Genomic DNA, 12,607 nt, shown 5'->3' with positions numbered 1-12,607 from the left:
TTTATTTTATCCTAGACAGTGGGAGACATAAATAAAAATGCTTCCTAATTGTATTCCATATTCAGAGCATTGATTACATGTGCCTAATGTTTTTTACCTAAAGATCTTCAATGAATTTAATTATTCTTATTTGAGAGAGGAATGTGGTCATGTGACTAAGAATCCTGGAGACTTTCAGTAATCCATCTGGTCCCAACAGCTGGCAAACGGAAAGGCAGCTATCTAGAAACATGTCATCTAAAAAGGTGGTGTGATTATCCCACTGTTGATAAGCATCAGACAATGTTATGTCACTTATTATAGTCATTTTCCTATGATATTTGTAGCAGCAATTACTTTTCCTTTCTAAAATTATGTTTAGGGATTGATTTGTTTTTAAATAAAGACTGATTTTGACACAAGAAGCTCATAATATTCTCCCAGTCCCAAAGGAAATAGTGATATCACCTCTTTTTTCCTAAGCTAATGCTTTAAAAAGAAGTGGAATTAACATTGAGTTTGGGACTGCATATTGCTGCTCTTGATTACAGTGCTGCTTTCTTCCAGATGTCTCATCATAACATCATAAGGGCTTACCGGAACACATAACTCTTTGGCCAATTTATTGAAGGAAGCAGGGGTTCACTCAGATGAGGGTTATTTTGTTTGTTTGCTTATAATAATGCAGAGACTCACAGAAACCTGACAATAGGAATCACAGTAGGGCCAGGCCTCAGGAAATACTCTTAGAGAGCCACAGAAGGGATGCAATGTACAACGCAATAAATATAATGAACACTGCGGTATGTTACGTATGAAAGTTGTTAAGGCAGTAAATCCTAAGAGTTCTCATCACAAGGAAAAAAATTTTTTTTCCTTTTTCTTTTATTTTGTATCTATATGAGAAGATAGATGTTCAACAAAACTTACTGTGGTAATCATTTCTTGATGTATGTAAGTCAAATCATTATGCTGTACACCTTTAACATTCAGTCCTATATGTCAACTATATCTCAATAAAACTTGAAAAATAAAGCATTGGATTAATATGAATTTTTAAAATTCTATTAAATATAAATGGTAAATTTTTTTAAAAAAAGAACCACAGAAACTGAGGCAGCACCCTACTCACAGTGACTCAGCTTCTTTCTTTTCCTGCTCTCATCTTGCTCACCGGCTCCCCTCCTTACTCACAGTATCTGCTTTCTTATAACCGCAGCTTGCTCATGCCCGCCATTCCTGCTGACCCTTCTGTTCAGCAATACAGTGATCCTAGTCTCTCAACTTCTCTATTCTGAAACTCCCAAAGAGGAATTTTACTCAATTTATATTTTACAACCAGCCACCCAAATCATATGTTGGCTGATCAAGCCCATAGAAAGAGCCACCCTTGGATCAGCACCCACCCCTGGCCCAATCAGCTATGGCAACCAAGCTCATGTGGTATGCAAATCATAGTCACTGCCCACTCAGCAGAGCCTGAGAGCATGGCTGGCAATGATCAGCAGCTCTGGTACACATCCCAAAAATTTAAGAGCGTGTCATTCTACCATATTCAAGAGAAGTCAAGAGTTTGGTAAGTTCATCACTCCTACTCATGGGAGTGATAAGGATTTGAACCAGGGCAATGGGAATTAGACAGAAAGAGATATTTAGGAGTCAGGATGACAAAACTTCATGACTGACTGGAGTGGGTAGGGGAAGAGTGAGTAGAGAGAAAGCATGAAGTCTGGGATGGCTCCCAGTCTTCTTGCTATGGCTATTGAGTAAATCTTGGCACTTCCCATTCCCTGCGAATAGAAGAGGAAGGTGAGGTTAGTTTTTGGTTGTATTTGGATCTAGATGGGAAAGGTGGGCTGTGCTTGTGAGACATCCAGGTAAAGATTAAAGCTGGAAGTTCAAATCAGAGGTCTGGGCTTGAGGTACAGATTTGAGAGACCCCAGAATATGGTAGGAGCAGCATTTACCTGGCAGATGAGAAGAAAAGCAGACTAGGACCAAGTCCTGAAGGGAATACCAATCTTGACTGCATGGGAAGAGGAGGGGCCACTGAAGGAAAATAATAATAAAAGGTGATAGACCTAGGAGTGGGAGAGTTCATCCAATTTGTATTATCCAATTTCTTTCATTATTTGATAGTAGTAGGGACTATTCTAAGCTCTGGGGATAGAGCTTAGAAACAAGATAACCTAGGACTCTACTCAGGGGCTTGCATTCTAGAGGGAGAGACAGACAATAAAAACATTGCAACAAGAATAACAAAATAAAATAACCTATATCTTGAGGTCAGAGGAGGAGTTTTTCCCAGAGTAACTGACAGTATCAAATGTCAGTCCAGCTAGGATGGGGACTGAAAAGAAGATACTGGATTTGAAAATTAGGAAATCAATGCTGTGGTAGGTTGAATAATGCCCCCCCCCCAAATATCTAGTACCTAATCCCTGGAACCTGTTAATGTAATATGGAAAAGGGACTTTGCAGATGCAATTAAGTTAAGAATCTTGAGATGAGGAAGTTATTGTGGATTATCCAGATGAGTTCTAAATGAACCACAAGTGTGCTTATAAAAGGGAGAAAGAGAAGGATTTGACTACAGAGAGGAAGCAGGAAATGTGCCAATGGAAGCAAGAGGTTGGAGTGATGCATGAAAGGGGCCCTGAGCCAAGGAATGCAAGTGGCCTACAGAAGCTAGAAAAGGCAAAGAAACAGATTCTTCCCTAGAGACTTCAGAAGGGGTAAACCCTGCCAACATCTTGACTTTAGCCCAGTGAAACTGCTCTCAGATTTCTGGCCAACAGAACTGTCGCAGAATAAACTTGTGTAGTTTTAAGCCACCAAGTGTGTGGTAATTTGTTTCAGCAGCAATAGGAAACTAATACAACAGGTAACTTGACCTTATTGAGAACAATTTTGGTGGGGAGAGGGAAGAAGATGTAGACAAAGAAAATTGCATGTGGATGATGAGTGAGGGGTTCAGAAGAGATGGCAGGGTACATATCTTCCAGGAAGTTTTCAAACATACCTCAATTGACCCTCTAAGAAAAAGCATCAGAGAAGAGCTGAAGACCTGATTAATTGATTAGCTCAAATCCCCAAAATGGTAAGCAGTGATGGGCAAGTACCATAACCTTCAATCTATCTTAGAAGAGCTAAGCAAGTGGGCAGCAGAGTTCAGGGGCTTCCAGAGCAACCCTTACACTGGAGAGTAAACCACGGCAATCCATTCTAGTCTGCAGACATGCACCAGACCCAAGACTCTTGCTCACCACAGAGACCAGAATACTTTGATACTGTGAGCCAAAGTCCTGCATCTGGCAGAGATTTTATATCTCTCCACCAACACAGAAACCCATGCCAAACCACTGAGGTAGAGCCAACAGAGAATGGCCTCATCTGGCCAGTCTTTAATTTAGGCACTGATGTTTCACATTTTACCTCCCCTTTCAGGTTCAGAAAGAATGACCACCGAAGCCACAGTACTTCTGAATTCTAAAGCCTAGAGCATAGAGCTTTGGAAAAAGGGGGAAATATTAAAATCATACAAAAGATGTAGAACAACTCATAGGAGCAGTGCCAACCTATAGATTACACATAATAAGAAGAATCCAGCCATAGGCATCCCTTCCTCATGCCAAAATGTTATATTTGAACAATTCTTGATGGAAAGTTTTCTACCCTCAGAAACAGGGTACACAGCATATTAAGAAAAACTTTTCTTAATGATTCAGAAACATTCAGAAGAAGTAGAAAGGATACAAGTTAAAGGCAAGTTCAGCCTAAGGTCTCATTGTGCTACTCACAATGTACCAGTGTGACTCAACTCCCCTGAGAAACACTGATGGCCTTACTGCAGCATTGCATTGTACAAAACCCCAGCAGTGATCCCACGTCCTCCCAACAAGGTCAGTCCATGCTTTGCCCACCAAAGCAGGAGAGAGAGAGAAACAAATCATTAAAAAACACTTTCCTCAAAACTGGGTTAAAACATATGATTGCATCATGGGACTAGGTTAACTATCAGTTGGTAAACTCCCTTACTCGGGACAACTTATTCCTTGACCAGGTAAAGAAGGTGTTATTGTATGTTCTTTGTCAGGAACTTAATGTCAAGACAAGAAAAATGGGCATCTATTTATAATCTGGGTAATAAAGAGGCATTAGAAATTGGGGAAGAACTGCCAGAGGAGCTAAGATTCAGGAATTAACTCCACCTGTCCCTACATTTTCTTTGTAAAGTTATCTTCAAAGTAAGGCCAGCAACACTCTTTTAAGGTTGGGGGAGATTAAGACATTAGGAAACCACAGTTTGTGGTATTTATTCCCATTGTGATTGCTGACTTCTAGTATCAGCGTTTTGTTCTGCATGACAGCTCCCGTCTTGCAAACTAGCAAGATTCCTGAATGTGGCAAGGATCCTGCTCTGTGAAGCATTTTCAAGTTAGAGTTTTTTAGCAATATCATATTTCTCTAAGCCAGTAATAAAGGTTGAGAGGGCAAAGGATGCCATTGAGCTCTCACCTAATAGCACAAAACAACCTCCTAGCTGGCAGGTGCAGGCCGTACATCCAGGGTGATCATGACCTTTGAGTTACAAAAGTATTTTTTTTAATCTCTTTACCTTACCAAATAACTTCGAAAGATAAAACGCAATTTAGAGATTAGCTCCCCCTTTTGCTCTATTCATTTAAAGTGGTGTTTTCTATTTGTGTATATTGTGACTACATGGAAAATACAATATTTCATTTCTTGATATTTTTTATAGCCTGTACACAAAGTGAGGTCAAAAGGATGCCTTCAAGAGAAAGAAAGGACACTACAATCACTCCAAGTAAATTTTCCAGGAGGAGGAAGGAAGAGTGGAATAGATGATTACAAATACTTAGAAAGAAGCATCACTTTGCTAATGGTGCAGAGCCTACAATTATATGCAATTCCCTACTTAGACTTTTTAGTTATGCTGAACATAGAAAAAAGCTAAATGATGGGGAGGAGAAAAAAAGAAAGGGGGAAATTTAAGCATTCAATGTAAGACGTTCATTTAAATGGAGACAGCACCTCACCATACGGGGGCAGTTAAGAGTCTGATAATCCTGCTGGTATTCTATCGTCAAATCTTTTTTTTTTAAACCATGAATTTGGGATCCTTAAAAATCTTCTGTATTATTCTGAAGTCAAGAATGGTTCCTCCTGCTCACAAAACATGATCACTTTTCACTGATATTTTTTAATGCTCCAACTGGTTTTGCATATGTGGAAAAGATAAATCTTCAAATCTTGGAAATAAATCTTTTTCCTCCCTGCCAAATCCATAACATGATCCTAGTCTATCACTGACAGCAGCATCAGATAAGTAGACCTGCCTTGCTTGGTTAGAAGTGTGCTGTGATTTTCAGCAAGAACAAGACTGTAGTTAGAGACCCAGACTGAGACACATTCAGAGCACATTACAAATTCTTTTTGGTTCTATCCTGGAGGTATCCCCTGAAGCCCCAGTTTGACTGTGTGACTCATTCATAGCTGACGTCCTCCCAAATCGGGTGTCTCAGTGAGGGGAGAGAGGAAGCCTTTGGGACTTGGGCTTCAGCAGGTGACATTAAGATTCAAGACCAGATGACTGCAGGGCCTTGCCTCTTTAGATTCCTGAGGTCTTCTCCACCCCTCAAACTGGAGATGAGTTTACACCAGAATCAGTGCACTGGGGGAGAGGGAGGCAAATCTGAAGACTTAAGACGAGCAAACCGCAGAATCACTCAGAGGCATCAGAAAATGTAGTCTGAGATTCTACAACAGCCCAGACTTTTTTTCCTTGTTCCTTTTCATCATTTATAAGTAAAATGTGGAACAAGCAATAGGAAATAATAGTTACACTACCTAGAGTTATATCGCGTTTTCTATGTTCCCCCAACTTTTATTTTTTTATATATATATTTTTTACTTTTTCCTTTCAGAAATCCTGGGATATAAATAGGGCCACAATTGTTATCCTTATTTTTGAGATGAGAACAGTGAGGCCCAGAAAGGGGAAGTGGCCTCCATCAGGTCATGCAGTGAGTAAAAGGCATCCCAAGGAAGAATACCCAGTTCTGCTCTCATTTAATCCAGAAAATTTACCCTACTGGCTTTAAGCATCCCTTTCCTCCTTTTCCCTTTGGTGGTTCTCTTTTGAACATGATCCCTCACCAACTGTGCAGTGAAGATGGATCCCTGTTCAGGGTTGCAGAGAACTGTTGTTTAAAGGTTCCCCAAGGGGCCTGTTTCCGTTGCTTACCTACAAAGCCAAAGTTTGAATGTACATTCCTTCATCAAAAAATCTACAAACAATAAATGCGGGAGAGGGTGTGGAGAAAAGGGAACCCCCTTGCACTGTTGGTGGGAATGTAAATTGATACAGCCACTATGGAAAACAGCATGGAGGTTCCTTAAAAAACTAAAAATAGAACTACCATATGATCCAGCAATCCCACTACTGGGCATATACCCTGAGAAAACCATAATTCAAAAAGAGACATGCACCACAATGCTCATTGGAGCATTGCAGTGATAGAAGTCCCTTAGAGGTATCTTCTAGGATTCCTCCCACCCGAGACTGCTGTAATTAGCTCTGCTAACAACTGCGATTGAACACAGCTAGTTGTAGTCATTGTTCACCGACAGGCACAGATATGAGCCACATGTTAGCAAGTGGTGTTCTAAACGGTGTTCCAGGCTTGGTTAAACTCATGTAAGGTACTTACTGGAAATGCTGTTCCCAAACTCGGCTAGCAGCAGGCAGTGCCATGGCAACACCTTCCACAGCCCCCAGAGATGGCCATAACAGATCCCCAGTGAGTGTAACGCCATGCAATGAGAGAGACTTGGTCTATTTTGACCTTGCCCAGGAACTGGCTGCCCCTCCTTCAGATGGAAAACATAGGTGTGGCCCTGCACGATTATGAGAAAAAGCAGTCTTCGTCTTCCTGATCCTTAAGACTCCCACAGTTTCAGATCTTCCCTATAAGAACACTTGTAAGGGAAAGTTACAATGTGTGGTACATTCAGCCTATGCTTTTCAGAGGCTGTGCTCTTATTAGAAGCAAAACAAAATGCTGCTTACTAACACCTGCCCGTGAGGACCGAGCCAAGAGGCAACGTGGGTGTTGGAAGGAAGGTGTTGCCCTGGTAGTAAATCCAAGTTGCTCACACCAAAGGAAGTGTTTCTAGGGAAGCTATCTGAGCAAGAGGTAAATACTTAGTCATTCAACAGGCCATAAATAACTGCTTCACCTCCAACAAGTGGAGGTCTGATTCCAAAGAGCTCACAAAATGGGGTGATAGCATTTCTATTCATTCCACCCTTTATCCACAATATACATTCCTTCATCAAAAAATCTACAAACAATAAATGCAGGAGAGGGTCCGTTGAAAAGGGAACCCTCTTGCACTGTTGGTGGGAATGTAAATTGATACAGCCACTATGGAGAACAGCATGGAGGTTCCTTAAAAAACTAAAAATAGAATTACCATATGATCCAGCAATCCCACTCCTGGACATATACCCTGAGAAAACCATAATTCAAAAAGAGACATGCACCACAATGCTCATTGCAGCACTATTTACAATAGCCAGGACGTGGAAGCAACCTAAGTGTCCATCAACAGATGAATGGATAAAGAAGATGTGGCACACATATACAATGGAATATTACTCAGCCATAAAAAGAAATGAAACTGAGTTATTTGCAGTGAGGTGGATGGACCTACAGAGTCTGTCATACAGAGTGAAGTCAGAAAGAGAAAAACAAATACCGTATGCTAACACATATATATGGAATCTAAAAAAAATGGTTCTGATGAACCTAGGGGCAGGACAGGAATAAAGACACAGATGTAGAGAATGGACTTGAGGACACGGGGAGGGGGAAGGGTAAGCTGGGACGAAGTGAGAGAGTGGCATGGACATATATACACTACCAAATGTAAAATAGATAGCTAGTGGGAAGCAGCTGCATAGCACAGGGAGATCAGCTCGGTGCTTTGTGACCACTTAGAGGGGTGGGATAGGGAAGGTAGGAAGGAGGCGCAAGACGGAGGGGATGTGGGGATGTATGTATATGTATAGCTGATTCACTTTGTTAAACAGCAGCAACTAACACACCGTTGTAAAGCAATTATACTCCAATAAAGATGTAAAAAAAAAAAGAAAGAAATTAAGATTCTCTGTAATCAAACCCTTGTTGACAAGGTGTTAAAAAGCTATAATTTGGCTGCTTGCTGTTTTTACATTATGATTCTAAATAACTTAACAAAAAAGGACCCAGCCTTTCTGTGGTCTAAAATACCCTGCTGTATATATCCTGTGCCTTCTCACCTACTCCTCAGTTCACAAAATTTTATGATTCTACTTCTTAAATGTTTTCTCAAATCTGTCCTTGTTCCAGTGCTCACTGCTGCTGTCATAGTTGAGGGCTCCATAATGTCTTGCCTATACACTATACTAGCCTAGTCTCCTAAATGGTCTCCCCTGCTCACTGCCCTCCCACCCCATACCCCATCGACCTCATCACCACCTCCAATTATCCTTCCAAATCACAGCCCTAATCAAACCACTCACAAACCTATCATGGCTCTACAAAAATGAAAAACAAACTGCAGAACTTAGTATGGCAGTAAAAGCTCTGCACCTAGCCCCCATCTCCTGGACCCTTCACGTATCCTAAACTTCATCTTCTCCAGATAACTTGCCCTTGCATGAAAGCATCATCACCTTGACTACACATTTAAGCATGTCTTCCTTCTTTACAAAAATCACCCTTTTTGACTTAGCTCAAATGCCATTTCCTCCAGGAAATTTTCCACCACTTTCTTCCAGTACATACTAATTAATCACTCTTTTCACCAAGTTCATACAGCACACACATATAAAGTGTGTATATATATATATATATATATATATATATTTACTGAGATACGATACAACTCACCCATTTAAAGTATATGATTTAATCATCTTTTAGAATAGTCACAGAGTTGTGCAACTATCACCACAATTTTAAAACATTTTAATCACCCCCAAAAGAAACCCTGTACCCACTAACGGTTCCTCCCCATCTCCTCCCCCGGCCCAACTCCCCAGCCCTAGGCAACCACTAATCTATTATCTATCTCTATATATTTGCCTATTCAGGACATTTTATATAAATGGAATCATATAATATGTGGCTCTTTCTGACTGGCTTCTTTCATTTAACATAATTTTTTCAAAATTTATCCATGTTGTAGCATGTATCAGTACTTCATTCCATTTTATTGTTGAATAATAGTTTGTTATATAGATATACCACATTTTATTTATCCATTTATCAACTGATGGACATTTGGGTTGTTTCAACTTTTTAGCGATTATGAATAATGCCTCATATACACTTTGATTATCACTTAATATGTGCAGCTTAGTATTATAGGGTTTTGGTTTTTTTGGCCTATGTCTGGTTCTATCACTTGATTATAAACTCCTTGTGGACCAAAACCATTATTTTACTCTGCAATCTCCACAGAGCAAGTATTAAATAAGTGTTTGAAAAATGGATGAAAAGGCAGATACTATAGGTTCTTAGTATGCTGATTATCATACAAGGTACTCAGAATAAAAACATTAGGGTGGACCCAATAATAATCCAAGAGTGGACCCGGTAAGTTTACCCAGTAAATTATAACATTCAAACAATGTTAGTTCTTAAATAAACTTTCATCTCTGCATTATTTCCTGGAATTCCACACATGTATTCCGCAGTTGATTATTTCATGGAGGTAGTTCTTTTGCTAATAATAGTTGTGAACTGGTGGGCAGAATCTGGGCGACACCAGACCTTTTCTCCTAAATTGACTCCACGATGTCTTATTGTTGCTTGACTGAGGTTATTATTCTAATCTACAGTAGTGGCTCCCAACCTTGGCTGAGCATCAGAATCCCCTCCCTGGAGCTCTTTCAAGATACACATTATCTGGGTCCCACTTCCCAGATTATGATTCTGTACTTTGGGTAGGGGCCCAGGTGCTCACATGTTCTTAAAGCTATAATGATGTCTCTGATACACAGCCAGGTTCAAGAATTCCTATTTCAAAAGTTGCTCTGAGGTTAAAAAGAATTAATTTTATAGAGCATGTATGAGCACTTTACTCCTGGAGTGTATTTTACTTATCGTGGGATCATGCCCATTAATACTACCTAACATTTATAAGGCACTTTTAGTTGGAAAGAGCTTTGAAGTCATTTTTTATTAGCTAGGCTTGCATGCTGGGTGACCTTGTACAAATCACTTAATCCCTTAGTATCTTAAATTTCCTCAAATGTAAACTGTAGGCGGTAATACTGACCCACCCTCAAGGGGTACTGTGGAGACTAATGGGGGACTATAAGGCACTCAGCAAACATAAAAATGTTACATGCATGCTTATTAGATATGAAGTCCTAGTCACAGCCTTTAAAATGAGACAAATACCAAAATAAACTCTTAAAGAAGACTTCCTGCAACCTTCATTGTCAACTGAAACATCCTTTCCCAGCACTAAAGTACAGCAATTCTCTCTTTCCACTAAGACTAGTAAGCAGAAATAATCTGCAGTCACAAAGAAAGAGCTAATGATAGCAGCAAATAAATATATAAAACAGTCCTGAAATATAGTTTGTTAACCTTCTCATTTATCATTAATAATGCAATTAAAGATTATATCTATAAATACACTCTTCTGAAAAATATTCTTAGAAAACATTTGGGCATGTTCACACAAGTCTTTAAGCTGCTGCTGCATACTCACTGTTGATGTTAAGCTTGAAGCTGTTTCCAACATTGCTGATGGTTTTTAATGTGGTTATATTTAGCCTCTCCTGTCTCCCTCACGTGGCTGGAAGAATATATGGTCAAAATGAGACTTTGAGACCTATCTCAAGTTGGGGGTAGGTACAAATGGGGAGGCAGAGGAACAGTCTCCAGCCTTGGAATCAGAGACAAATCTCATAAGGATGATGACCCACAACTAAGGACTCATTTGCACTATATTTTCAGCTTCTTGGAAAAGGTCAGAAAACAGACATGGTTTTTCTTTTTTTCCATTTTGCTTTGAAAGGGCCACAAAAATTTCAAGGGCCAGGTCCAATTACATATTCCAGTTCCTTTACAATTGAATAGTTTCTGTGACTCTGAATGTGAATTAGTGCCCTCATGCCCACCACAGCTGATTTGAGCCAGGAATCCCAAGCAAGCTTGAACTTTCTGGGGCCACTTGACATTGACCATGCTCTTTCCTCCTTGGGCCTCTGAGGGTTTTGGTTTTATTCCCAAGGGAAGTTGTCTCCTTTGATTAAGCTCAGGACCTGCTAACAATTAAATTTATTGAGTACTTATATCTGTGGATAATACTGTAATGCTTATTGTGGAGGTTACCAAGAGTTCCTTGATAGGCTTACAGGGTTGCTATGACTCAAGACCTTGGGTCCTTGAGTCAGGACAAGACCAACAGCCTCCGCACAGAAACTCCTAGGGTTTGGTCAGCTGACATATTTGTTTCTTGGGGACTCCTAGACTGGCCTTTGGCAGACACCAAGTTGAAATGTCATTTAACTTCTCACACAACGTTTTCCTACCTGCGATATCCCGTTAGCCCTCTGAGAATTCAGAAGCTCCTGTGTAAACAGCCTCCATACAGGAAGCCTATTGGTTGGGGAAATTATCTATTTTGCATAGTTATTATTTTTTAAATAAGGTTAATTCCAGCATGTTTCTACCTCAATAATCTTTGAGAGTCTCGGCATTTTTGTTGAACATCTTAAGGGGAGAAAGAGCCATGTAGGCTTCATTTCAATGGCTAGGAGAAATTAATGCTAATACATGCCTTCAATGGGATTCACTTGGTACTCTGAACACTTTCTTCCATCAATATGGAGAATGCCCAGAAGTACCCATGGTGGATTTTTCTTCTGTAAAGAGATGTAAAAGGTTACAATAAGTTGTCTGATTTCCTGTGAGTCTTTCAAAGTCCTGTTTTCTCCATATCTCAGGTAAGGATGCCAGCTTTGCAGATCTAGAAGTCAAAATATTATGAATTAGTTTCATCACTTTCCTCAGTGAAACACAGGTCACTACGTCTCAGCCCATTGCTTTACTTGAAATCAGAGGGGAAAGTCATGCATTTTAAGACAGGAGAAATCAGGTACAATTTTCTGGTCTAGTGCTTGTTTCCCATATCTTTCACAGGAGATCCTTAAGATCTGAGATGAAATTTAATCATCCTTACCTATTAACTGTACTTTCTTTCAACTTCTTAAAACACACACACACATACACACAAACAAACATGGAGAAACACTCAACCATTTACTCATGAATCTATGGCTTGGGTCATAAAACACAATCTGGGCAAAGCCAAACAAGGCACTAGAGGGTCGAGAGATAGGAGAATGTTGTGTATTGCATCTAGAATTTTTAAATGCCCCATTTTGGTGGTTCCCACTTGTCTTCATGCAGAAAGTCAAAACTGGCCCGTCATTTGTGGTAGATATTTACCCTGGAGGAAGACTTCCCTGACTGAATATGGATAGGCATTTTCAAAGAAAACTCTTCCACAAAACCAGATTGAGATAAAAAGCACCCTT

This window comes from Monodon monoceros, unplaced genomic scaffold, assembly GCF_005190385.1.
Source record: "Monodon monoceros isolate NGI ecotype Baffin Bay Population unplaced genomic scaffold, NGI_Narwhal_1 Super_Scaffold_12, whole genome shotgun sequence".
NCBI classification, from domain to species: Eukaryota; Metazoa; Chordata; class Mammalia; order Artiodactyla; family Monodontidae; genus Monodon; species Monodon monoceros.
This window is presented reverse-complemented; position numbering follows the sequence as displayed.